Source organism: Pipistrellus hanaki, assembly GCF_964339955.1.
Source record: "Pipistrellus hanaki genome assembly, chromosome: 15".
Lineage (NCBI taxonomy): Eukaryota > Metazoa > Chordata > Mammalia > Chiroptera > Vespertilionidae > Pipistrellus > Pipistrellus hanaki.
Genome location: NC_140517.1, coordinates 9,825,172 through 9,852,200, shown reverse-complemented (window position 1 = coordinate 9,852,200; position 27,029 = coordinate 9,825,172). Strand labels below are relative to the sequence as shown.

Below are 27,029 nucleotides of genomic sequence, written 5' to 3'. Positions count from 1 at the left end.
GCCTCCATCTCCTCCCCTGTGAAATGGGTGGAACCGTATCCTCAGAACCCTGATGGCCCTCAAACACTGAGATAATGTCTACAAAGTGCCCAACACATCCCTGACGCACAGTCACACCTGGATATGAATGAACTGCCTTTGGGGAAAGCTGTCTGCTCTACTTGCAACCCTCCGTCTAACCTTCCTTGTTAGCAACTCCCTCCATCCCAGATGCCCACTGCAGTCGCCAACCACAGGGAGAGGACGGGGTTAAGCCTCGCTCTGCTCACCGCAGACCCACAGGCACTAAAAAAGGCTCTGCGTTCAGGCTGGAAGTATGGGCTGCAGTTAACTATAAACAGCTGCTGCAGGATAATAGGCTCCGCTGGTGAAATAAGGCCAGCCGCCCGCCCTCGCATGGAACCTTCCTCTAAAGAGCACTCAGATCCGATGGAGAGATCTGTCTGGCAGCCATCAGATTGAAGACAAGGGGCCAGGGGAGGGCTGTCAGGCTTCCCAGATCAAGCCGGCATGTATATTGCAATTCTATTTCCGTCTGCAAAAGCCAAAACACTCCGGTGCACCAGGAGCCTCTTATCTGCAGTGCATCCCCACCCCACCCAGCAGCCCTGGCCCCCTAACGCTCCCTTCCTGGGCCGGCATTAACTGTAATAATGGGGGGGGGGGGGAAGAGCAGACATTAACCAAGAAGACATATGTGTGGCTCTTCAGACTGAAGCCCTTCACTCAGCAAATCCTCTCTTCCCCATTTTAGGAAATTAAGTGTGAGTCAGAGCTCAGCATTGGGAGTCCACGTGGAACTTTAGATACATTTTGGAATTTGACCAAGGTGAGTTTCACGTTATTTACTTCCGCAGCCGGAGACAGATGCCCCGCTTGGTGTGGGAAATCCATTATGGAAAACATCAGAAAATAGCCAGACTTTACTAAATATACATCTGGCGTCAGGCACGTAGTAGGCACTGGATACCTGTGCCTTCTTTTGCGTGTGTGAAGAGTGATGAAGGAAGTCTGGAAGCAAATGAATTTGCTTTCCAAGAATCATTGATGGAGTCAGTGGAATGGAAACTTTGAAATGGAAACTTGGGTGGGCTGTCTACTGTAAACCGTATCTATCTATCTATCTATCTATCTATCTATCTATCTATCTATCTATCTATCTATCATTACCTACCTACCTACCTACCTATCTGTCATCTACCTACCTATCTATCATCTACCTACCTATCATCTATCTATCTATCTATCTATCTATCTATCTATCTATCTACCTACTTACATATCTATCTAGCATTTGGCTAAGTTTACATGGATCCACAGAGTGGAAGTTTTGGGATGAATGTGTTTTTTCCATCTTCCCAAATTCAGCAGAGTAGCTCCCTCCCTCCCTCCCTCCCTCCCTCCCTCCCTCCCTCCCTCCCTCCCTCCCTCCCTCCCTCCCTCCCTCCCTCCCTCCCTCCCTCCCTTCCTTCCTTCCTTCCTTCCTTCCTTCCTTCCCTGCCTCTTTGTGTCCTCCCTCCCTTCCTTAACATGAATCTTGTCACTTCTTCTCAAGCCTTCAATCTACAATTCAGCGGCTCTCACCTCAAGTCCTAGAAGACCCGTGGAGCAGAAAGGATTTAGCCATCAGCCTCTTATGCTGTGAAAACCTCAGCAAGCCAGCCCTCCAGGGACAGGCTCTCAAATGAGATGTGGAGATTCCTGAAGACAGGGGTCGATATTATTTATTTCCCTTTCCCCAGCTCCTGATGGACAATTTATACACAGTAAATGTTTACTGAGTTAATGAATTATACTGGTAATCTTGCTTTCCTCAGATTTAAAGCTTTCCTGCTGACATAGTTACCTATCTTCCCGAATTCATTTTGAATGGAAAAAAAAAGATTTAAAAGTCGCCACCATTTCAAGTAGGTATACAAGACATTATTTGTATTTTAAACAATAATTTGGAACACATCTTTCGAGCACAGATGATGTCACTGCATTTAAATGAACCAGCGCCATCAAAGGAAGCAGAGGCTCCCTGAGATTCTTGGCCCCGAGCTCCATGCTCTGGGATGGCTTCCTGGTTTAAATCCCTAACTGCTAATATGTCTAGCACTCACTCACTCTCCTCTCTCTACTGTGCTGTTTCCAACGGTGGGCCTGGACATCAAGCAATTATAGACATTTGAATTCTGTGTAAAATAAGCTTGAAAAAGCTCTGAAAGAAATGTGTGCAAATAAAGAGGAAACAGAATGAGCAGCACCTGGAAGCTTCTATTCTTTATCCTTAGTTTCTGGGTATTTAAAAAAAAAAAAATGATGTTAGGGCCTTAGCCAGTTTGGCTCAGTGGGTAGAGTAATCAAAGGATTATGTAGGGACTCTGCCTTTAAGGAAGGGGGATGAGTAACTCCTGATGCTTCAGTTTGGTCCGTGCAGGGGTTTTCCTCCAAAGACTAAGTGAGAAGGGAAAACACTACTAATTTACAGCAGAGATACCTGACAAACACAACTTCAACCGAGGGGCAAGTCAACATCAGTCAACAACCACATTGATAGTAGGCACCCTTGCTACAAGGTGATAGAAATGACCTTTTACCACTGCCGTCTTCCTCTTAAGAACCAAAGGGGAAAAGAACCTCATAGACTCAGACAACTCTCTGATGATTATAGGAGGGAAAGGAGGCTGGGGGAATTAGGATAAAGGAGGATAAATGGTGATGGAAGGATACTTGTTTTGGGGTAGTAAACACACAATACAGTGTATAGTATAATAGAATTGTACCCCTGAAATCTATATAACTTTATTAACCAGTGTCACCCAAATAAATTCAATATAATTTCTAAAAGTAATAAAGAACCAATAGCCCTATTCTAGTACTAGTCAGGATTAACTGACTAGATGGCATTATACACAATATGTGACTGGTACTCCTCAGAAGGGTCAAGGTCATCAAAAACAAAGAAGTCTGATAAATTGTCACAGCCATGAGAAGCCTAAGGAGACATGACTACTAAATGTCAGGTGGTGTCCTGACTAGGTTCCTGGAGCAGAAAAAGGACAATAGATAAAAACAAAGGAAATCCACCCTAGCTGGTTTGGCTCAGTGGATAAAACATCAGCCTGGGGAACAACAGGTCTCAGGTTCGATTCTGGTCAAGGGCACGTACTTTGGTTGCAGGCTCCTCCCTGGCCCGGGCCCTGGTTAGGGCTCATGCAGGAGGTAAACAATCAATGTCTTTCTCTCATATCAATATTTCTCTCTATCTTTCCTTCTCTCTTCCACTTCCCCTAAAAATCAATGGAAAAATATTTTTGGGTGAGGATTAACAACAAAAACAACAACAACAAAAAACTAAGGATATCAGAATAAACTCTGAACTTCAGTTAATAATACTGTATAAATATTGGTTTACTAATTGTAATAAATGTATAATACTAGTAGTGCACCATGTTAATAATAGGGACAACTGGATATGGTGTGTATGGGACCTCTGTGTTATAGTTTCCCATATTTTTATGAATCTAAAACTGCTCTAAAAATAAAGCTCATTTTTAAAGCAAATGAATAAGCAAGCATCAATTTAGCTTTATACATTATTGAGTAGTTGCTATGCTTACTATGTTCCAGGCACTGTTACATTTGGGGAGATTTTTTGTTTGTTTGTTTCTCAATTTATTTAATTTCAAATCCCAATGGAGCTGTTATGGATATTAAAATGAGAAGACATGTCAAGTGATTAGAACAACTGCTGGAAACTAGTAGATCCTCAGCGATTTTTTTGGTGGGTGTGATGGTGATGGTGATGATGATGGCAATGATGATGGTGGCGATGATAACTGGGTTTGCTTTAATAGGCTCACAGATATGGCACACTCTGATAGACGTATGCAGAAGGTGGCCTGTCTCCTCGAGGATAAGGCTGGTCTAGGAAGTGTTTTTGGATAAGGTGAGTCCTTAAGGATGAGAGACAATTTGCAGCCAAACCAGCATACTCAAATGCCCAGCATCGTCACACCTACAGGCCAGGAGAAGGACTGCAATTAGACAATTAGACACAGCTTGCTTTTGCAGAAGCACTTCATGGAAGGCTGAGAGGAGGGAAGGGGAAGAGGAGGAGTGGTCAGCAATGACATGTCAAGGGCTCTCTTCTGCAGATGATGGGGAGCCACTGAGAAACTCCAGCCCTGCAGAGAGGCGGCCACATTTGCATTGGAAGGACCCTCTCCAGCTGCAGGGTGGAGCGGATTTGGAGGGTGACCACACGGGATGCTGCAGGGCCAACGAGCATGAAGCCATTGGAAAGGCTCGGGGTCTTCTTGGGGGCAGTTGTAATCCTCTCTGACTCGCTAAAAGCTAACTCTACATTTGTGAAGTGCCCGTCTCAATGCTATCTTTTAATGTGCGTTAGCTATAAAGTTAGAAGCTCATTTCAGCCCGGAAATGGATCTGGGAGGCAGAGAGGAACGTTTCCTGTACAACCACGTCTTGTTCTAGCCTAGAAATGAAAAATCTGAGGCTTCTGGAGTTGCCACATTGAAGCTACCCCTCTCTTGCACAGGAAGCCATGGTCTTCTGTAGACTCTGAATGTTCAGCTCATCTGTCCACAAGTATTAAGGATGGCCATGCCCAAAATAAACTTTAGCAACCGATTATTATTCTTGTTACTCAGTGTGGTTGAATGAATAGCAAGGCAAGATTGGAATTTGGTCATCTAAATTCTTGACCCAGGCTGGCTGCTTACCAGTTGTGGGACTTTCTATGATCCTGTGACACTGTGGAGCCCAGTATTTAAAATATTCTACAATAGCAAAATATATACCAATACTACCACACAGCCACCATCATCACCGCCATCAGCATCAAAATCAACCACACCAACCCTGAGTCCTTCATCTCTGGCTTTGGTGAGGATGAAATGTAACCATGGATAGACAAGCAGCTTGCACTTGTCATCGAAAGATAATAGCTGAAGAGTAATCTCCAAAATTACCATGCTGAAACTTTGATTAAATTCAGTGTCTGGCACATAGTAGGCATTCAGGGAATGTCTGCTGGGTGAAAATCAGATCAGTTATTTTCCACTCCCTATTATTTAGATGAGCACGCTGTGCTATGGAAACAAGGCATCATTACTTTGTGTGTCTTCCTGGCTTCCTGGCATAGAACAGCTTAATGAAATGTGAGCAGACTTACACCATAAGCACTCGACCAACTTTGGTTCCGTTATTACTGGGGACTCCAAATATGTCCCAAAACATGTTCACAGTCCCTTAGAGTGGGCTCATTAATCATTCAATGCGCTGAACACTAAGGAGGTCCTTTCGTGGACCATCTACCTACCTATCTACCTAGCAATCAATCATCACATAGATCATTTCCTTATTCCCAGGTATAGTGTATATGTTGTCCTTTGTGTTCAGGATCAAACTACTTTCTCCATCATAGGCTTCATGGTTTGCATGGGTTACCCTACATGGCTACAAAGTCAGTTCTTTCTATGTCCAATGGCCTTAGCCCAAGACATGAGTTAACATTCCTCCCATCAGGTAAGCAAGCCTTTCAATAAGGATGTTTTCTTACAAACAAAACAACCCAAAATCCCTTATAAATACATCTCCAAACACAACTAGGAGTATACTCAGGGTGTTTTCTCTAGCCTCTCTCAAGCTCAGTGGATGAAATACATGAGAACCCCTCTATGGCAGATACTTCATGGATTTCTGTGCCTTAGCTTTTAGCACAGGGTCTGGTTCAGAGCAGAAAATAAACATTTTTGGAGTAAATTTTCTCTTCCTTAAGAATTTTGGGACTAGGGTAGGACTCGGAGATAACTTAGCACTTTGCTACTCAAAGTATAATCCATGGACCAGCAGCACTGACAATTCCTAGGAGCTTTGTTTGCACCACTGACTCCCATGCCTCCCCTTGAATCTCATTCCTAAGAGATCCTCATTTGGGAATCACCGATCCTGCCAAATGGCTTTGCACCTTAGCTGAAGACTGGGATTCTCTGAAGAACATTTAAAAAAATTAGATAGTACTGGAATCCTATAGACAGAGATTCTGACTTCTTTGGCCTTGGGATGATACCTGGATATTAAGATTTTTTGAAACCTCCCCAAGTCATTCAAATGGTAAACCAAGTCTGAAAACCATTGATCTAATTGTCTTTTCATGTGAAAATAGATACTTCTCCGAAGCGGGATGCACACATCAGGGTATTCAACAGTGCTTAATAGAGACTGGGGAGTGAGCAACATTCAATCTACTACTAACTTCTTCCCTTTTCCTCTTTCCCTAAAATTATCAATCTGTCCCTCTATCGTAGACTCTTTCCATTTTCCGTTTGTGACACAAAAGAGCCCCCAATAATCATCAGTTGTTCTAACACTCTACTCGCCACCCAGCGATGACTAGATCAAGTATAGACTCAAGCTGTCGAGTCATAGTTTATCTTCTAGGACTTTGAAACTGGGACCAGGAGCAGGATTGCTGGTCTCAGCTTCCAGCTGGTCCTCTAACAGGTGAAGACAGGATCTGGCAGGGTGTATATTCCCCCCTGGGAACTGGGAGCAGAGGAAGGCTGAAGAAGTAGGGACAGTAAGTGGAGAGAGTCCATCCTCAGATCTCTGGTTGCCAGGCCCTTCCCTCGCTGGGTTCAGTCCCATTTTCCATCCCATCATTTCACGAAACATCACACTATTCCTAATACACCACCTGCATTTTTCCTTAAGCCTGCTCACGCTGGGTTTAGCTTTGGCAAGCACCAGAACTGCCCTAATTAATCCAGTCACTTTATTTCCTCTAGCTCTTATTAGCACGTTAGTACCCATGTGAGATCATCATGGAACTCATACTTAAGGGGTGAGCTTATAGGCCACCCAACCTGCAAGGGGGGTGAGGAATCTCATATGTGACAGCAGTTCTTTCTCTGAGTGGGACTGAGGGCCATCTGCCAGGGAATGGCATCTCTGTAGAAGGAAGTGACATGTGCAAGGACTCTCCTAGCTGCATGACGTACATTAGATGGAGCCTGGAGACCACCAGGGCGGTCACCCACAGAGGACGGGTACATCCTCCAGAATGTGCAGTTAGTCTGTGAGCTCACGTCAAGCAGAATAAGAAGGACTAGTTCCATCTGTGTGTAAGCATATGAAAGCCATTACTATGGACTGTACATGGAATAATCTCTTCTGTTAACATTAAAAATCATAGATGCCGCTAGATACATGTAGGCTGGTGTAGGCACGATAGTAGCTAAACTGCATCCTTCTTAATATAAAGACCGTTTTAAATATTTTAACTCGTCGAATCCACACAACAACTCTGTGATTAGCCCCATGTTACAGAAGAGGAAGAGAAGGCAAAGAAAGGCTAAGTAATCTGTTCAAAGTCACACAGCGAAAAGGTAGTCCAGCCGGAAACTGTCAAGTATGCAAATATGGGGCCTGGCCCAGAGCTGCTGAGCCAGACTCTCTGAGGATGGGGGCCGCCCCGGAGTCCGGATGCCACCAGCTTTCCCCACGATCCCAACACCCACTCAGGTTGGTCCACTCAGTGTCACTTCCTTCCACAGAGATGTCATCCTCTGAACCATGATGCCCCCCTCCTGCTGACAGGTTCTAAAGGAGCCAGGAAACTCTATTAGCTGCTGAGAGACTGAGCTTGGAAAAGGGAGGCAGGGAGGGCGCGGAACATACTCACTTTAACTTTGTTACTTATTGAACTCCGGATTGTCTGGGCCTACCTATATTGTATTACTCTCATTTTGATTGGTTTTAAAGGTCAACAGAAATAACTCGGTCGGGGAATTATGGGCCATTTTTTTGTGTGTGTGCGTGTTTGTGTTTTTTCTATACTTCTGTATATTAAGATAATAAGAAAATAAGATTAAGCAATACAGGCTATTTTTTTTTTTTTAAGAATTTTTTTTTTAAAAATTCCCCGGGAAAAATGTGCAGCTTACATACAGACAGAGGCCAGGAGAGCGCCTTCTCCAGAGAGCTGCCCTCTGCCCGCCACGGGACAGCTTCTCCTGGCAAAACAAATGGTCCCTCCGCCACCCGAGGAGCCGCCCCTCCTCTCCTTAAATTGGTAGCATCCATCACCATCGGCCCAGAAGAGGTGGCCTTTCCATCCCGAGCCCTGGCGCGATAATTGGCATAATTTCCCGGAGATAATGTGGGGGTTAATGAGGTACCGGGAGCCCGGGGCCATCCGCTTTCATTTTCAGTGCAGGGGATGAGAGGAGGGGGGAAATCAACCAAAAACAAGGATGCAGAGGGTCACAGGAGACTGCGGGGGAGGGCCAGAGCGGGAGACAACAACCCCACCCGCTGGCGAGGGCACCTCCAGCTCCTGGGGGAAGCCCCTCCTCTGGAGCTTTGGGGGAGGGTAACCAGGGGGGCCATGGTGCACCCCAGCTTTGTTTAGAGCAGGGGTCCTCAAACTTTTTAAAGTGGGGGCCAGATCACGGTCCCTCAGAGAGCTGGAGGGCCGGACTATATGAACTACTAATTCCTACTGTAACACCTCGGCTGCGCTCACTGCCCAAAAAACCTGGCGGGCCGGATCAGACTCCTCTGCGGGCCGCATGTGGCCCGCGAGCCGTAGTTTGAAGACCCCTGGTTTAGAGTATGGGCAGTGTCCCTTGGACTTTGTAAAATATATGCATGGAGTGGCTAGATGATTATGATCTCTGAACACATAGTAATCTGGTCTCTCTCTCTCTCTCTCTCTCTCTCTCTCTCTCTATATATATATATATATATATATATATATATATATATTTTTTTTTTTAGAGGCCCGGTGCATGAATTTGTGCATGGGTGGAGTCTGGCCAGCCTGGCCAGGGGAGGGGACATGGGCGGTTGGCCAGCCTGCCTGCTGGTGGAACTCCTGGTCGAGGGGCCAATTTGCATATTAGCCTTTTATTATATAGGATATACACTGAGTGGCCAGATTATTATGCGCTCAGGGATCATCATCATCTGGCCACTCAGTGTATATTTTTATTGTTTTCAGAAAGGAAGGGAGAGGGAGTGAGAGGTAGAAACAACAACAATGAGAGAGAATCATTCATCAGCTGCCTCCTGCACACCCCCTCCTGGGGATCAAGCCTGCAATCCCTGCATGTGCCCTGCCTGGGAACCCAACCGTGACCTCCTGGTGCATAGGTGGATGCTCAACCACTGAGCCACACCAGCCGGGCACATTTCTATTGTTTGTAGCCAACCAGTTTGTTACATGGCCCTGGGCATGACTTCACAGGGTTTCTCACCCTCAGCGCCGCTGGCATTGGGGAAGATGATTCTTGGCTGGGAGTGGAAAGGCTGCTCTGAGCACCATAGGATGTCTAGTTGGTAGTGTCAACACCCTCGGTGATGACAGATGAAAATGTTTCTAAGCACGGCCAGAGAGCCGCTGGGAGGCCAAACCTGCCCTGGTAGAGATCCTCTGAGAGAGGTGATTGTCTGCCTGTTGGGCCGTTTATTTTTTCATCTGTTCACGGAGACGGTGGCTGGTACACTTGTTTCTGTTTGGCAACAATGTACGTGCAGCTGAGTGTGCACCAGGTATCTTTACAGGCTCTGCGGATGCCAAGGGAAGCACAGACGTCATGCTCAGGGAACTTACAGTAGAGTGGGGAACACAGACGCTGATCAAATAGTCACCCAACCCCTACCCACTGAGCTACCTGCCCCGAGGAAAAGGACTGTGGCTCTAGGAACTCGAATAACTCAGGAGCCTGACGTAGGTGTCGGCTCTGCGCTGTCGGACTGGAGGAAAGAGCACCTGCAAAGGCCCTGTGGTGGGCAGGAGCCCAGAGGGCACAGGGATGCTGGGACGGCAGGATGAGTCAGGGCTTGCTCTGAGTCCAGAATGTGACCAGGTTATGGGGCACAAGGAAAGAGATGTGGCAGCAGGAGATACAAAAAAGGGCCCCCTGGTGACGGCCGCATTATCTCCAAGGTCTCACCAGGACAACTGGCCATGGTCTGTCTGTTTGTTTCCCCAACAAAGAGGAGCCCTCGCTGCTCTGTGGCTGCAGACGCCCAGCGCTACCTGGGACCCAGGTGGATGTGTAACTTCCGGAAAGGGCTGTCTGGCTTTCTATGGTTTTGTGAAGAAGTAAGTGTCCTGAGGCGATGATGTCGGTTCATAAAAAATGTTCAGAACTTTGTATTTATGCCTTGTAGCTCTCTGGCAAAAAATAGCACACCGTCCTACAAGATGGATGCAACAGCTCCATTTCCCCCCTTTCCCCCCGGAAGGCCTTTGTAGATGGATGTGCTACCTCGCTGCCTGCAAATGTGGGCTCCGGGAAAGCATCCCGCCCAGGGGCAGACAGTCTGGAGCAAAGTGCACCCCATTTGCCGCCGCCCTGACCTCGCAGGTTGTATTGACACCACCTTGATTTCAGTGGGAGACACTGGTGCTCCGGGCCCACGGCTGCGGCTCCTTACACGCAGCCTCCACAGCCTGGGGCCTCAGCTTCCACATCTGGAAAATGGGTCAGTCATCCCTGCCCAGGCTCTCTCAACTTCTGCTTTCAGGTCAAAGGAGAGTGCTGCGTGTGAGCTACTCTGGAAACGGGGGCGCTCTTTGCTGTCGGGGAGGCCCGTGGGCTACGGTGGAGGCACAGGCATGGCGCCAGGAATCAGGAGACTTGGGGCTAAATCTTGATCCCCCTAATTGCCGGCTCTGAGCCTCCTCCATGTTCTCACCTATGGACTGGGGATGATCATGCCTGCCACGTGTATGTGTGGAAAGGACTGAAAACTCACAGACAGAAGGTTCTCAGCCCAGTCCTGACTCAATGCGCAGCTGCAGTGACTAACAGAACCGTGGACTTGGGGAAGATGTGAAGGAGAGAGAGGACCGCAGACGGAGGCTGAGGGGCACGTGTCCTCTGACCCGCACTGCAGGCCCCGGCTCGCTTGGCGGCCCCTGCATCCCAACACCCAGAGCATCATCAGCGGCTGGCTCCCCCGGGACTTGTCTGCGGTGCTGCCCCTTCCTCTCCACGCCCCTCCCTGCCTCTCACTGAGGCCTGGCAGGGAGCAGGCTTTCCATCTCCATTCAGGGGACCCGTCACACCCGTGAGATTCCTCAGAGGCCCCTGGGGCCGAGCCTCCCATCCCTCCAGGGGTCTTTAAACTACAGCCCGCGGGCCACATGCGGCCCGCAGAGGAGTCTGATCCGGCCCGCCAGGTTTTTTGGGCAGTGAGCGCAGCCGAGGTGTTACAGTAGGAATTAGTAGTTCATATAGTCCGGCCCTCCAGCTCTCTGAGGGACCGTGATCTGGCCCCCACTTTAAAAAGTTTGAGGACCCCTGCTAGGCAGAGGTCACCCCTGCTCCCTGCTCACATCTCCCTGAGGTCACATCTCCCTACTCTCTTAAGGCCATCTGCCGCTTTCCCACACCTTCTCACCTCGTCCTCCTCTCCCTCCTTTTACAGCTTCCCCAGCTGTGTCCACCTGCACAGACTGTGCACTCAGTGGAGCTGGGCTGAGTGGGGACCCTCCACCCCCTTCTCCTCTGTGCCTTCCACTAAGACCTATTGTCTCGCCCTAGCTGCTTTGGCTCAGTGGGTAGAGCGTCAGCCTGTGGACAGGGTTCCCGGTTCAATTCTGGTCAAGGGCACATACCTCAGTTGCAGGCTCAATCTCAGACCCTGGTCTGGACGTGTGCAGGGGGCAACCAATCCATGTGTCTCTTTCACATAGATGTTTCTCTCTCTCTCCCTCTCCCTGTGACTCCCTCTAAAAAGCAATGGGAAAATATCCTCGGGTGAGGATTAGCAAAGACCCTACTCTCTCGCACCCTTTTGTGCCAAGCGCTGTGCCAGGCGGGACTCCAAGCGGAGCCAGACGGAGCCCTGCTCTCGGGGAGCTCCGGTTTCCTGGGGGAGACAGCAGCTACACAGCATCAACCCAACCAGCAGATAAGATAAACGCAGGGCCTGGCAGGCTCCAGGCAGGAAAATAAACAGGATAAGCCCATCGGCAGCGTCTGGGGAAGCTGTTTTGGAGAAGGGAGCAGCGGGGCCCACAGAGTCTGCCTGGGGACTCGGCCTGGTGCCCCGGGCAGACATGGAGGCCTCCTCCCCTAAGAATACCCACCACTCTTCCCGGATCCCAGCGTCTGCCGCTCCCGCTGGGAAGTCCATCCAAGGCTCCCATCCTGTCTCTTCAGCCGGCGTGCTCGTTTCCGAGGGCCGCTGCCATCCATCGCCACATTCCCGGAGGCTTAAAACCACAGACATTCATCCTCACCGTGCCAGGGCCAGAAGTCTGAAACTAAGGTGCTGGCAGGGCCAGGCTTCCCCAAAGGCTCTAGGAAATCATTCTTCCCAGCTCCTTTCAGGTTCCAGTGGCTCCGGACATGTCTTTTATTTTCTTTTTTTTTTCTTTTTTTTTTAAAATATATTTTATTGATTTTTTTATTGAGAGGAAGGGAGAGGGATAGAGAGCTAAAAACATCAATGAGAGAGAAACATCTACCAGCTGCCCCCTGCACACCCCCCACCGGGGATGTGCTCGCAACCAATGTACATGCCCTTGACCGGAATCGAACCTGGGACCTTTCAGTCCGCAGGCCGACGCTCTATCCACTGAGCCAAACTGGTTTCGGCGTTCTGAGCATTTCTAACGTGTGGCTGGATCATTCCAATCTGCCTCGGTCTTCACCAGCCCCCTCCTCTGTTCCTCTCCGGTCCCTCCCAAGCCTCTTGTAGGAACACTTGTCCTTGGGTGTACGGCCCATCGGATCATCCAAGACAATCTTCTCATGAAATCCTTCATTAGACCTGCAGGGACCTTTTCCCCCATAAGGCTGTGTTCACAGGTTCTGGAGGTGAGGGTCTGGACATGGCTTTTTTTTTTTTTTGGGGGGGGGGGGTGACGTGTCATCCATCAGTCAACCCATTACAGCAGGTGAGGGGCAGGACCAACCCGACATCAGTATCTGTTCATCCCGAGGATCCCAGCTTCGCTGCCTGGATTTCCATCAGCTCTTTACTTTGTGTTCTATTTATTTCTGGGTTCAGTTTAAGGCATTTCAACTTCGGTGGTATATCACTGGGCTTCCTTATTGGCACTGTCAGTCTACGCCCCTCCTCCGAAGGCTTGTTCCTTCGGCCTCTCCTGACCCCTCCCCAAACCTGCCCACCCAAGTCTGTCCACCCAAACCTGCCCACCCCTGAGCAGAAACCACAGACCCTGTTCCCAGGAGGGGGTGGGGGGGTGGGTGTCCTCCCTGGGATCAGGCTCCTGTCTGCCTTCCTGGACGTGGGCTGGCCCAGGACACAGGAGAAGAGAACCAAATGTGTCCCAGCTGGAAAAACAGCCCGCCATGGGCTGGGCCCAGAACAAAGAGGAAGGAGCTCAAGGCTCCAGACTCGGGCCGTCCAGCTTTTGTTTTCTTTCGTGTTTTAACGAAAATTCCTTTTGTTTCTGTTCCTGAAACACACACACACATGGACAGACACACATATTATAAACATGCAAATGGCTCAGAGGAGTATAAAATAATGTGGGAAGTATAAAATAAAATGAAAAATCCCTTTTCCCTTTTCTTCTTGTTAAATCATTCTCTTAAAGGTACTTTCCCCAGAACTGAATTTTCTCCTGAAAATATACACATCCACCGAAAGATACACACAGCCAGAGAGTGATTTTTGGTGTATGTTTTTATTGCTCAAACATGAGCTATTCATAGTAAATGCTTTTCACTGTGGATAAGGGCTGTCCTTTCTTGTGCCTGCACAGGGCTTTGCTTCCTAAGGATCTACCCTGAACACCTCACTCTGTATGGGCAGAACTCATTCTGAAAAGCTACGAGAACTCCAATCACTGTGTGGACTGTCATTTGTAAGTTACTCCCACTGGCTTCTGAGAAGCAAGTTATGTACAAGGCTCAGCTCCATGCTCCTTCCATTGCAGCAGTGCATATAGCAAATATAAATTATATGGTATTGTTTACACATCTATAGTAATAAAAGGATAATATGCTAATTAGATCGGATAGACTGGATGTCTTCCGGGGTCCTTCCAGACAAAGCCACAGTGGCAAGGGTGGAGGCAGAAGTGGTTAGGAGCAATCAGGAGAGCAGGAGAGAGTGGTTAGGGAAGATGGGGCCTAAACTGGCAGTCGGACATCCCCCAAGGAGTCCCAGATTGGAGAGGGTGCAGACTGGGCTGAGGGACTCCCCTCCCCATGCACGAATTTTGTGCACTGGGCCTCTAGTTTATTACATAACAACATACATGATATCTTATTATACATGCATATACAGTCACATTTAATTATACCACTCTGGGGGGCTGTTATCCTTACTTTATAGATAGGAACAGAATTTTCCATCTCTGATATGCAGACAGGGAAAATGAGGTTCCCAGGAGTGAGGGATTTATGCAAAGTCAAGGGGAGTGAGCTCCCAGGCCTTTATTCTCCATATTGTACCTCTTGCCCACCCTCACCCCCCATCCCCCCGTTTTACTTTCCTTTGACGATTTGATACAAACCACGCCCTTTGGTTCCAGCCCTGGCATCCTGTCTGGTTTCTTCCCCAGTCAATTCTTATTCCTGTGACCAGGGATTCAAACATCCTCACGTCTGAGTAAATGCTGGGGGGTGGAGGGTGAGGAATGGAGGGGGCAGCGGAGGTATGTGTCAAGCCTGACTGGCTTCTCCATGGCCTGTGACCCCCACACCCTCAGGGGCCCACATATGTCTGCATTACTTCCTGAGGCGTCTTTCCTCCTGGCTCTCACACTCCCAGGGAAAAGAAAAATAAACTTGGCCGGGCCTTAGCCGTCCTGATCCCTGAGCGGGCCTAATAGCTGTGGCTGAGGTCCCTGGTTACTCACAGCCCTGGCTACAACTTCCTGTGCTTTCAAATAGGCAGAGGAGAGGAGTACACGGGGGGAGTTGTGGCCACAGCAAATGCAAACTCATTCGAGCCTCTTTCTGTCCTCACGGCCGGACCCGGTAGGGCTTTGCTGTATGGATTGAGTCAGGATGATGTAACACTGGCCGTGGACCCTGTGTTCCAGACTCTGAGACTGCGATCCTGGGAAAGTCCCTCACTCTCCGAGCCTCTGCTTCTTCAGCCAGAGCTCTCGCCAACCTGTCATGGTTGGGTTGTCGACAAAATGGGGCTTAGGGGGTCCTCATAAACCCTGATGCCCAGGCCACGTCCCAGATCAGTTATATCAGAACCTGGGGGGTGGGGGTGGGCAGAAATCAGTGTTTATAAAACAAACAACCTACCCCCCCAGGAATCCCAATGTGTAGTCAAGTCTGAAGACCTGAGACCCAATGCAGTACCTGCCCCTGACAGTGCTCACTCAACAGGTGCTAAGAACTACACACTCTTCCCTAAAACCCAGAGAAAAGGTGAATTCCCAGTGCCTGTGAGAAACCTCTGGCACATTAAGGAAGCTGACTAGCCTGGGAGGGGCCAAGCTGCATCTCAGGGAAGTCCCCTGACTGGCTGTCCAGGCTTTCTGAGAGCAAAGGTGGTGTGGGGCCAGGGTTTGATTCTTTGAGAAGTTTCTGGAAAGTGAGGCAATGGTGTTCCTGAAATTCCTGCCCTTCCCTCTTATCTCCTTCCCTGAATCAGCTCAGCTCTGAGCCAGTCTCTTCCTCAGAGGGGGTGCTGAGTGAGGGTGCTCAGTGAGAGTCCCCCTGACATGCAGCTGTTCAGCAGAGGCAGGGCCTTTGGATGCAGTCCCCGTGCAGGGCTCAGAGCCCCGCTGACTCCACGCCCCTTTAATCGGTCTCCCCTCCAAAAGTCAACTTCAGTTGGTTGCTTAAAGTTAAAAATTATTACATGTGAATCTAATGAACAAAATAAACTGATGAATAAAATAGATCCAGAGACACAGAAGCATGGAACAGACTGTGGAATCTCAGAGGGAAGGCGGAGGAGGATGGGTGGGAAGAGATCAACCAAAGACCTTGTATGCATATATGCATGACCCATGGACACACACAATAGGGTGGTAAAGGCCTGGAGTGGGGGGCGGGGGTGGGATAGACGGGGTTTATGGGGGAAAAAGGGGACATATGTACTACTTTCAACACTACAGATTTTTAAAAAAATTAGCCTGTGAGTAATACACCAAGAATAAGCACAAATATAGGGAAGCTTATAAAGATTCGCGGCCAACTGCCCCATTTGGGGAGATCATCTGAACCATCAAATCTGTGGGGACCATCCTGGTCACACCTGTACCAGCAGCCATCACCCGCCAGTATACACCATCCCTGACAACAGCTACATACCCTCCCAGCTCCCATACAGCCACACAGGGCCTCTCCCTGTGTCCCTTCGGGGTGCAATCACTGCAGGTTGGCTTAGGAGCCTGGGCTTGAACATGCCTTTCCCTCTGCCCCCCATACACCCCAGCAACACCACACACACACACACACACATACACCTGAAAGTCCCTTTGGTGAGCCTTTCCCAGAGTGTGATGCATGTAGTTTATCAAAAAGCAAAGACCAGGGAAAGAAGCCACGCTGTGGCCTGTGTGACTACACTCCCCTCTCCTCCCTGGTCAGCATCCTCGAGGTCTCTCTGCTAAGCCTGGATGCCCACCCTGCAGACGTAGCCAAGGCCCACCTGCACGGAGCCCAGGAGATCTGGCTGGGCAGCATCTACAAGGGGAGCTGCTGTTGAAAGAAAGATTGGTCCCCAGTGGAGGCCTTTGTACTGACCTGTCCTGACTCACTGTGATGACTCCAATCTGCGGAAACCACTGTGTAAGACCCAGGGTCCGGTTCCTCTTCTATGGAAGCTCCTTTTCCCAAAGTGCAGGACAGACTGTGGATTCCTGGGATGTCTGCAGGAGGGAAAACAGTCTGCTGTCAGAAGGGCATGTCGGTGGTAAGATACCATATTTATCTTTTGCGCAGTCACCCTACACATTAGCCTCTTAAAGGAGCTGAGCAATTCTGCAATAAAAGATGCCTTGCGTGGCTTAGTTCAAGATCTCCCCAAATTATTTGACTAAGGAATGCTCTCTTCTCCCCCCTGCCCCTCTTTCTTTAATTCATTAGCAGACCACAGAGACAATGTTCCTCCAAGGAACACACGGAGAAACACTTTCCTAGGAGAAAGAGTCCTTCATTCAACTGAGTGGACCCACCAGCTCACAGCAGACACACACACACACACACACACACACACACACACACACATCACGAGTGCCAGCATTCTCTGCCTCTGGACAGGCCCTACTCTCCAGACAGCCTAACCTGACCAATGGTGTCCAATGCCTTCCCATGACCTCCATTAGTCAGGGCGCGAAGCATGAAGTAGGTGCCGAGAGTCAGGCATACATGCTTCTTGGACATGGTGAAGGCTAATGGGTTAACGTGGTGCATGTGAGGGCAGTGAGGAGAGCTGCTGCTTCACGCATGCTATGCTGCAGACCTGGGTCCCTGAGAACGTTTGATGGAGGGCACCTGAGGCGGACTGGATGCCAGCTATTCGTGCATGTCAGTAGCAAGGTATTGCTTCATGGTCAAAGGTGGAGGGAGACCAGTTCCAGGAGGCTCAGTGGCCTCTGGGACACGAGGAACACCAGGCAGAACGGCACTGCCTCTGGGGCACCAGGTTCCTCGGAAAGCTGCCTCCACCTTGTGCAGAGATCCCCTCAACTTCCTGATGAGGAGCCCAAGGACATCACACATCGCTTATCAGGGAGGGACTGGATGCACCCCAGCTTCTGGGTTGGAGCCTGCTGTGACTGGCAGCTGCCAAAACCACACACGTGCCCGCCACTGCTCCGATGCAGGTCCGCTGAAGCCAACGTGTGTGTGTTCTGGGTATCTGTTTGTTTTTGGAGGCATTCAACACATGTTGGCAAATATTGTTCCAGTGATAGGGGACATCACAGGGAACGAGGCCGGCACCCCTCTTGTCCTAACAGAGAAGCATCTTGGTGTAAGGATAAAAAACACGGCAGTTGAGTCCAGGGAGGCATGCCTTCTATGGTCAGTCCTGTTTCATTACTTTGGCTGAGGGACTGATCCTTCACTTCCTGTGCCTTACTTTTCTCAACTAAAAAAGTGTAGTATCTAAACTTCAGGGTTGTTGTAAAGATTGGAGATAATGTCAGCAACGCTCCCAAAACATAGCAGGTGTTCATTCCATGGTGCTTATTAATCACTATTAAATCAATTGTCATTGAGTGCTAGCAAGTGTTGCAGGGGTGGTAGAAAAGGGTAAAGGGGGCCAAATATATGGTGACAGAAGAGGATCTGACTTTGGGTGATGTACACACAATGCAACACATAGGTCATGTATCACAGAAATGTACTCTTGAAACCTATATGATCTTATTACTAATGCCCACCCCCAATCAATTTAATCTAAAAAAAAAAAAAAAGATAATGAGCTAGACGTTTTAAAGGGTCTCCCATAGAGCAAGCAGATGAATTTATTTTCCAAATGAGAAAGGAGAGCTATGAGTAACTGCTCCTCATAGTGTGTGAGGGCACATAGTGTGCATGTGTGTGAGGGCACATGCCTGAATTACCTTTTATTTAAGGAAAAGGAGTTGCAAGTACTACCCACAAATGACTCTGGATCAAAATGGGCCCAATGATGTGTGGAATTCAATAGGAAAATCCTTCCAATGGCTGTTTGTCACTTTCTTACATTAACCTGAACTGTCGTAAGTGAAAGATTCCATTGGGAGAGAAGGAGAAAAAGAGAAGACTCCTCTAACACAAAGACTGAAGAGAATCTACAGCTTTTGCCAAATGCCATAAGCAGGGTTTTAACAAAACTGGATGGCCGTCAGCTGAAAACGATGGCATGGTTTTCATAGATGCACACGACACACACTCAGACAGTCAGCACTACAGGAGTCCCAGGCAGTTCCTTTGGTTCTCCATGAGGACCAGGTCCTTTGACCCTCACATCAGCTCAGCAGTGAACCGTTAATGTCCCAAATTTCATCGGCCAGGAAAACTGAGGTTTATGGAGGCTGAATTTCTGGCTCAGTCAGAGTTCTGACCCACTCGGCAGTTTGGCTGTCATGCTTGGGCTCGCAACCTCTGCTTCCAATGCCTCAGGGATCACTGGCAAAATTTGTAACCCACAAGGAGGCAGAGGTGACTCTGGAGAGAAGGTTGCTCCGGTTCGGTTCTGACCATGCCCTACCAGCTGTGTGACTCCCAGGATGGCAAGTGTCCCCTAACTGGAGACAGAGGGTGGGGCTGTGTGTGAAAAATGGGGGTACACAGCCTGATTCAGACTGTGGGTGTTTCCTTTGGGTCCTTGCTTTCTCTCCAGCCCAAGTAACCCATCCTGGAGTGGGGTTTTACTTTCGTTGGCTGGAGAACCTCGTTTGTGAGGAGTCAACAATCCCGGAGTTAGACACGGGAGGCGGTCAGGCAGGGGAAGACAAACAAAATTGATACCAGGCAAAAATGCAAAGGTATTCAGAAGGAGAGCTCCGATTTTCACTTCGTGCCTGAAGCCTGCCAGACACAGGGCTTTGCAAATGAAAAACACACACACAAAAAACTGATTTGTACTGAAAGGGGCCAAAAATAACCTTGCTTTCTCCTGCAGAAGAAAACAGAAAACTCTGTGGTTTCCTCCCATTTGGCAGTTGCTTTCTCCCTGGCTGCTGTGAGCAGGAGAGCAGCGGGGAGCTCTGGCCTGTTAGGAGTCCTTCATAGGCCAAAATCCTCATGCAGGATGGGGGACAGCGGGGGCAGGAGGGGTGTGTGTGGCCTAGAGGGTTCAGTCTGAGGTACAGCCCTGGGCTGCACCAGGGGCAGGCATGGCTTGAGAAGGGCTCAGGCCTTATTTGCATACACCAGTTTGCAAATACTGGGCCTATTCTAATCTGGAATAGGCCCAGTTTTTTTTTTAGCCTCACAAAGAAACCGTTCCTGTCTCTACTTTGCACCCTCCCTCTCTCCAGCATCATTTTGGATTTTTTTTTTTTTTAACCAAAGCCTCCTGTCCTGGACCCTCTACATCCCTTCTATTCCTATCGCACCAGCATTTCCTAAAATGCAACGCTGAGGTCTAAAAGCTTCAGGTAACCCACCCTCAACCACAGAAAAGTATATCAGATCCCAAGTGGCATTGTATCTCTGTCTCCCCTTAACCTCCGCCTGCTCTGGGAGCGGGTTCCTTTTCCCCAGCCCCTCACTTTCTTTTGTCAGGAAGCCTTCCTCTCCCCTCCTTTCTAGTCCATCTTTTCTAGCTCTGCCACCAGCGCTCCTCCTCTGGGATGTCCCCCTCCTCAGCCTCAAGGGTCCTGGTCTCCCAAGCCAGGACCATTCCCAAAAATACTTTTCCAGGGACTTGTCCTTTGGCTCTGAAAAACGAAGCCCCTCAGGTCCTCCCCCCCACCCCCCAGCTTACTGACAAGGGGCCCCGGGGAGGAGAAAGAACCTGACCAAGGTCATGTAGCTCAGAGTGATGGGCTCGGTGTAGCCGCGGCATCTGGGCCGCATCCTGCTGTGATTGGCAGCTGCAGAAACCACAAGAGAAGTTCCCTCCTGAGACCTCTAAGTGGCGGCCATGGCTCCTGAAACATTGAGCAGCAATTCCAGGTGTTTGCTCTGGATGAGTTTGGCCTCTTGGTTTCTCCACAATGCAGCGGATCTATTTTTAGCTCGGAAATCCAGCAGAGCGTAATTATTCCTGTCATTTTATTTTTCAAGTGCCTATACCTCATTGCTACGCACAGAGGAAAACCCCGATCATCCCAAAGAGGAAGCCCATGCAGACGTGGACAATCGAGGCAGGACACAGCCCCAAGCTGAGCAGGTCCGGGGATCTCAGGGAGAGCTTAACCTCTGCTGAGATGGGTTGTCTGATCAAGACTCTGTTCTGTGACTTGGGGGTCAAAAACCTAGGGTGAACATCCTACAACCAGAAGTGAACGTCTCCAGGGCTGACTCCTGTGGGTCCCCATCTCGGTAAACCGCAGACCGGAACTCACAGAGGAGAGGCCACTGGTCTAGACTGTTCCTAGCCTCAGGGTCATGGTTCTTGCCAGCTGCATTCATGTGGCTGCATGGCCCAGGAGCTATCTACCCTCGACTTGATGTCCACCCAGTGATGTCCACACAGTGTCAGCCTCTTGTTTGGCCAGTGTGGCTCAGTGGTTGAGCATCAAACTATAAAGCAGGAGGTCAGGGTTTGATCCCCAGTGGGGGGTGTGCAGGAAGCAGCTGATCAATGGTTCTCTCTCATCATTGAAGTTTCCATTTCTCTCTCCCTCTCTCTGAAATAAACAAAAATAAATTACAAAGAAAAGGTGTCAGCCGCCTTTTAGAGATGTGGGCCAATTGGTCCTTCCCAAGAACCAGAAGGAGTGCTGGTAAATTCCCACGATAACATCTCCTCTGAGAGGTTATGGAGCTGCGGTTCTCATGGTGTCTGATCAGCAGGTCAGCGTCTCATAGGAACTTGCTAGAAATGTGTGTTCCCACAGGCTGAATCACAAGTGAGTAGGGGATCACCGTTTCTGTCTTAACAAACCTTCCAGGTGCTCTGATGCGTGTTTGAGAACCACTGTCCTCCCCAGAGAGGCAGTGCTCAGTCTCCCCCTCTCCCCCCATCCCGGAACCTTACACAAGTCTGTTTTCCCTAAGTTCATCTAATTGCAGAAGACCTGCAAGTCTCAGCCTCCTCAGCCCAGGCGGGTTGCCTCTCCCATTAAGGCTGTGATACAGCCCAACCAGCATGGCTCAGGGGTTGAGTGTCAACCTATGAACCAGGAGGTCTCAGTTCAATTCCAGGTCAGGGCACATGCTTGGGTTGTGGGCTTGATCCCCAGTGTGGGGTGTGTGGGTGGCGGCCAATCAAAGATTGTCTCTCATCATTGATGTGTTTCTATTTCTCCCTTTCTCTCTGAAATCAAAATATACATTGTTTTTTTGTTTGTTTGTTTTTTTTAAGGATGTGATATGAAAGGCCCAACAGTCCATTATTAACCGGATACTAAGTGCCTTGTGTGGGCCAAGCATCATGGTAGAGAAGTTGAGGAAAATGAGAAAGGCAATAGTGCCCACCTTGATGGAACGAAGAGCCTGGCCAGAATAGGAGATATTATTAAAAATAACAGATAATAAGCACATGATCTGTGAGCTGTCGCCCTAACAGAGAAGAGGGGCAATGTCGTACCTAGCAGGAGGACCCACCCCAGCTCAGTTCAACATGATCAAGTTCACTGTTATTCAGAGAAGAGGAAGGATGAGGGAAGAGGGTGAGAGAGGAGGGAGGAAGCGAAGAAGGGAGGGGGAGAGGGAAGGAAACCCAAGAAAACACTGGCTAGACATTGGTCCCTAAGAGTCTGCATACGGAGCTGTTACATGTGCCTGGGATGAATGTCTCAGGAAGGTCTGGAAGCAGAACCTTCCTCTCTGCTCCGTGGATTCCTCTCTGATGGAAAACCCCTCCTTCTCCTGCTGCCAGGACATTTTTCTCCAATGCAACAGGATTCCCTAGGTTGTGTGATCACCCCCTTGCAAGTGCAGAACCCAGAACCCTGGGAACTTGGGATAGCAATAGGACCATCCCAAAGAGCAGGGTGGTCATCTGGGATCCTATGTCCACCCAACTGGGATGAGATCACAGCCCATCCCCATGCTGACTCTGAGACAGGGGCTGGCTGACCAATAACCCACCCCTTCTGTCTCTCCAACGTGACCCCAGCTGGTCCATGGCAGGGGAGTGTGTGCCTCTTTGAAACCCAGCAAATGAACTTAACTTCGTCTCTACCTTGGGTGTCTTCCAGTCGGCATATGAGAGCCATCCAGGAGTTTTAAAAACATATCTCCACTGGGATAACCTGCTTGCGACCCATGCCTGGTCAATGAACTATGATGGCAGATGATTTGAAAGCTTTCTTATTCTTAATAGAGGGCGAGCAAAGCCCCTTTTCTGCCTCGAGACATTGTTGTCTGCAAGAAATTTGCAGCCTTTTGGGACAAGCTGACTGACTGGGAACTGGGGAGCAGAAGGGTGGGAAAAGTGCAGATTTCCTAATGTCAGTAAGCCTCCAACTCTCAACTTCTATCTTCTACAGTCCTGCAGCTTCAGACCTGCCCACCAAGCCTCATTGTCTTTATTTATAAAAGGATAGAAACACCTATGTCAAAGGCTGCTGGAAAGGTTCATAAATTCTAAACGAATCCATTGGAGTTGCTTGACACTCAATAAAATGGCAGATGATTATCATAATGATACTATTGTTAATATTGCAGCACCGCTCATATTAACACAGTTGCTGATGAGAGTGGTTTATCCTGGGATAATGGAATACAGCTGCCACCTTCTGTATCCATAATCTTCTACATGCACTTTGAGATTGTTAGGGTTTTGCTTGTTTGTAAATTTGTCTTTTAAAGTATTAATAATCTATATATATAAAAGCCTAAATGACCGTCTGACCAGTTACTATGATGCACAATGACCACTAGAGGGCAGATGCTCAATACAAGAGCTGATGAGTGACAGGAACTTTGCAGAGTGCCCTCTTGCACTCCAGGACCCCTCGAGGGATGTCAGACTATGGTTTTGGCCAGATCCCCACAGGTCTGACCGAGGGACCCCATCTGCTGGAGGGACTCTGCTCACTCCACAAAGCCCTTCGAATCCCAGCACTGCCCCAGGTGTGGCCAGCCAGGGACGAATGGGGGAGGTTGGCTTTAGGGTGTGTCCATCCGGTCTTACCCAGTCCCATCCCACTGGCCAGCTTCTAATTAATTTCCTTTCAATGTGCATGAATTCGTGCACCAGGCCTCTAGTTATCGTTATAATTATACATATATTTTTTTCTAATGGGTAATGCCATTGATTTGTTTCTGGGTAGTTAGGAATATATATACATACATATATATATGTGTGTGTGTGTGTGTGTGTATATATATATATATATATATATATATATATATGTATATGTATATATATATGTATGTGTGTGTGTGTGTGTGTGTGTGTGTATGTGTGTGTGTATATATTAATTTCAGGGAAAAGGAGAGAGAAAAATACCAATGATGAGAGAGAATCTTTGATCAGCTGCCTCCTGCACAATCCACACATGTTCCCTTAACTAGACTAGAACCTGGAACAGACCCTTCAGTCCACAGGCTGATGCTCTATGAGCCAAACCGACTAGGGGAGGGTAGTTAGGTCTTTATCACATAACCTGTTGCTGGGCCAGCTCTTCTCTGCCTCCTTCTTTCTCAGTGAGCCTGTGAACAGCACCAGGACTGGGGCCTGCGGGCCAGTGGTCCAGGCTGTGGGAGAGCACTGGGCACTGTGACTGATGCTGCCCCCGGGAGGCTGGCCACTCATCCTCTTTTCAGGACATTTTAATTCCGCACGCCGACCATCACTTGTAGGGTACGGGACAGCTAGGTCTGAACTCCCAGAAGGTGGTCTCAGGACTGCTTCCCATCAGGGCTGTTTTTTTAGTTCCCGCTGGCCTTTTCTGGGTGGGCTCAGCCAGGGAGGGTTCCGGTGGCCCCCCTTCCCAAGGGCTCTGAGCATCTCAGGAGAAACGGCTTATTTCCCACCGAGGCCTGGAGGCTGAGAACTCACAAAAAGTGGTGGTTGTAAAAAAAGGCTGTGGAGCCAGATCGCTGGGCCTGAATTTGCCTATTTATGTTTGGTGATCTTAAGTGAGGCATGTGCCCTCCAGGATCATTTGTTTCTGCAATGGTGTTTGTCTTTTATTTAAACCCTCAGCAGAGGGGAGGTTATGTTTATTGATTTGGGAGGCGGGGGGGAGAAGAGAGAGAGAGAGAGAGAGAGAGAGAGAGAGAGAGAGAGAGAGAGAGAGAGACATGACTGAGAGAGAAACATCAATCTGTTCCTCCGTGTGTGACCCCACCTGGATCAAACCTGCAACCTAGGCATGTACTCTGAAGAGACTCGAACCCGCCACCTTTTGGTGTAGAGGACGACGCTCCAACCCACTGAGCCACCCGGCCAGGGCTGTTCCCACACTTCTACAATGAGGCAGCTGGACTTGTTAGCTTCAAGTCTTGAAACTGCCAGAGACATCTATTTCTCATGAAGGCACGCATTCATTTATTTATTTTCACATAAAGGGGTTTCTCCAGGGTGAAGGTTCTTCATGTTTGAAAAAAGAAAAAAATAAGTTTTCCTCCAGTGCGTTGTGTGCTTTTATACTAACTCAATTGCCTTCACGTCAGGATGAAAAGACCCCAAATTTTACACGGGAAAGTTTGCATCAATCTTTTATTTCTACCCGAGATCTCAAGGTTATGATGTTCTCTTGTCTCGGAAGGAAGAAGAGGCCGGATGAAGTGGAATATCTGAATCAGGCGCAGCTCTGCCTTCGAGGAGCCGACGGGGGGGGGGGGGGGGGGGGATGCGAGCCTTTTCTTCCTTGTTCATAATTCATCATTATAGAGATGCATAAAGGGCCTTTTCATAAGCGCTTCGCACAGCACATGGGTGCAGAGACGTCTTATAATTTAGTTAAACCTACACAATCGCTGATGGCAGGGAGAAGCTGGGTTGGGTTGGAGGATCAATATCGAGGCTCACACAGGTGTGATAGGTAACAGGATCCACAGAGAAGCCGTGACTGTCTCCTTAGGGAGGGCTCATTGGCTCTCATCTGAGAACCAGACACAGGGGCTGCAGAATAGCTAAGTCTCTCTGAAGCCAAGATCCTTTGCAATTGCTGCCCCTTTGGGGATTTTTTTTTCTTTTATAATTTCTTTATTGATTATGGTGTCACATAATTGTCCTCATCCCCCCATTCCCATCCCAAACCCCTCCCCACGTATGCCCACCCCCTGTTGTCCATGACCTCTGGTTAGGCTTATCTGCATGCACACAAGTCCTTTGATTGATATCTCCCCTTTGCCCCTCCCCTCCCCTACCTTCCCTCTGAGGCCGGACAATCTGATCGCTGCTTCTCTGTCTCCAGGTCTGTTTCTGTTCATCAATTTATGTTGTTCATTATTTCCCCTAGATGTGTTAGAACATGTGATACAAGGAATTCCCTTATAAGGACCGAAACTGAGACAAGCCATAATGGTTATGCTGAGAGTGTCACTGAAGGATGCCCAGGACCAAACCAGAGATGGTCGGAACTGCATAAACACCATTTGTCAACCAACCAGATCTGAAATACCTTTTGGGGATTTTTTTTTTTTTTTTAAGTGGAAGGTCCTTGTCTCTTGCATCCATCCCCCTTGCTAACTTTCTGGGCTGGCTCCCCATCGCTCATGTTAGTCTCTTTCAACGCTGTTCCCTCCAAGTGGCACTTCCTCCTAGAAATCCTCCCCATTCAAGTTAGACCTCCCAAACCCTTAACTCATGTGGGACTTGGATCAAGAAACGTTCTAGATTTAAACATCCATCACTCCCATGCCACTCTGAAATAATTTCCTCCTAAATTCCAACAGTGCAGTGCAATGACTATATCCCCCAATGGAAAAAAAAAAATTAATATGGTCCAACTGGTTATAAATTTTGTAATCATTTCCTCCCTATTTACAGACATTCATAAAAAATTAAGAAATCTCATGAGCTATATGGATGGGCCTCGGAATAATTGCCGACAAAGGGAGAGAAAAAGGGATTCAGGATATAGAAGTGGAAGAGGAATATATAATTCATAATATGGAGATGAAAGGTGGGGGGCATACATTGTGGCTCTGCCCTTGAAAAATGGTTAACATTTCTTTTTTTAAATATCAGCACACCTTATTATAATACAACATGGCTTATTCAAACACAATCAGTGAAGTACTATGGCCTTTAATCAAAAGATTATGGAATTCTCACAGAGTCCCTAGGATAGAGCGTTTTATGAATATGGCTTGAATATCCGTTAAATACAGATTTCTTAATAGTTGAGCCATTAGGTAATTAAATAATATTTATACAATGACAATTGCATTCTCTGGAAGTGAAAGTTAGATTTAATGAGACATTTATTGGCACACAAGATTAATAATAAAAGTCCGCCTGCTGAAGGTAATTTATCCACATGCTATATGGCC

At 48.4% G+C, this 27,029-nt stretch overlaps 1 long non-coding RNA gene across 2 annotated transcripts; it reads left to right on the top strand.

Moving 5' to 3' along the window:
• The first annotated feature begins 343 nt into the window (after window positions 1-343).
• Window positions 344-26,622, top strand: LOC311610188. Of its 2 annotated transcripts, XR_014792907.1 has the most exons (6): window positions 344-508; window positions 755-829; window positions 4,143-4,291; window positions 9,577-10,120; window positions 13,763-13,864; window positions 25,994-26,622. It is a non-coding gene; the product is annotated as an uncharacterized lncRNA (long non-coding RNA). The 2 variants fall into 2 exon arrangements; XR_014792908.1 differs by lacking the exon at window positions 344-508 and having other exon boundaries at window positions 670-829.
• The last annotated feature ends 407 nt before the right edge of the window (window positions 26,623-27,029 follow it).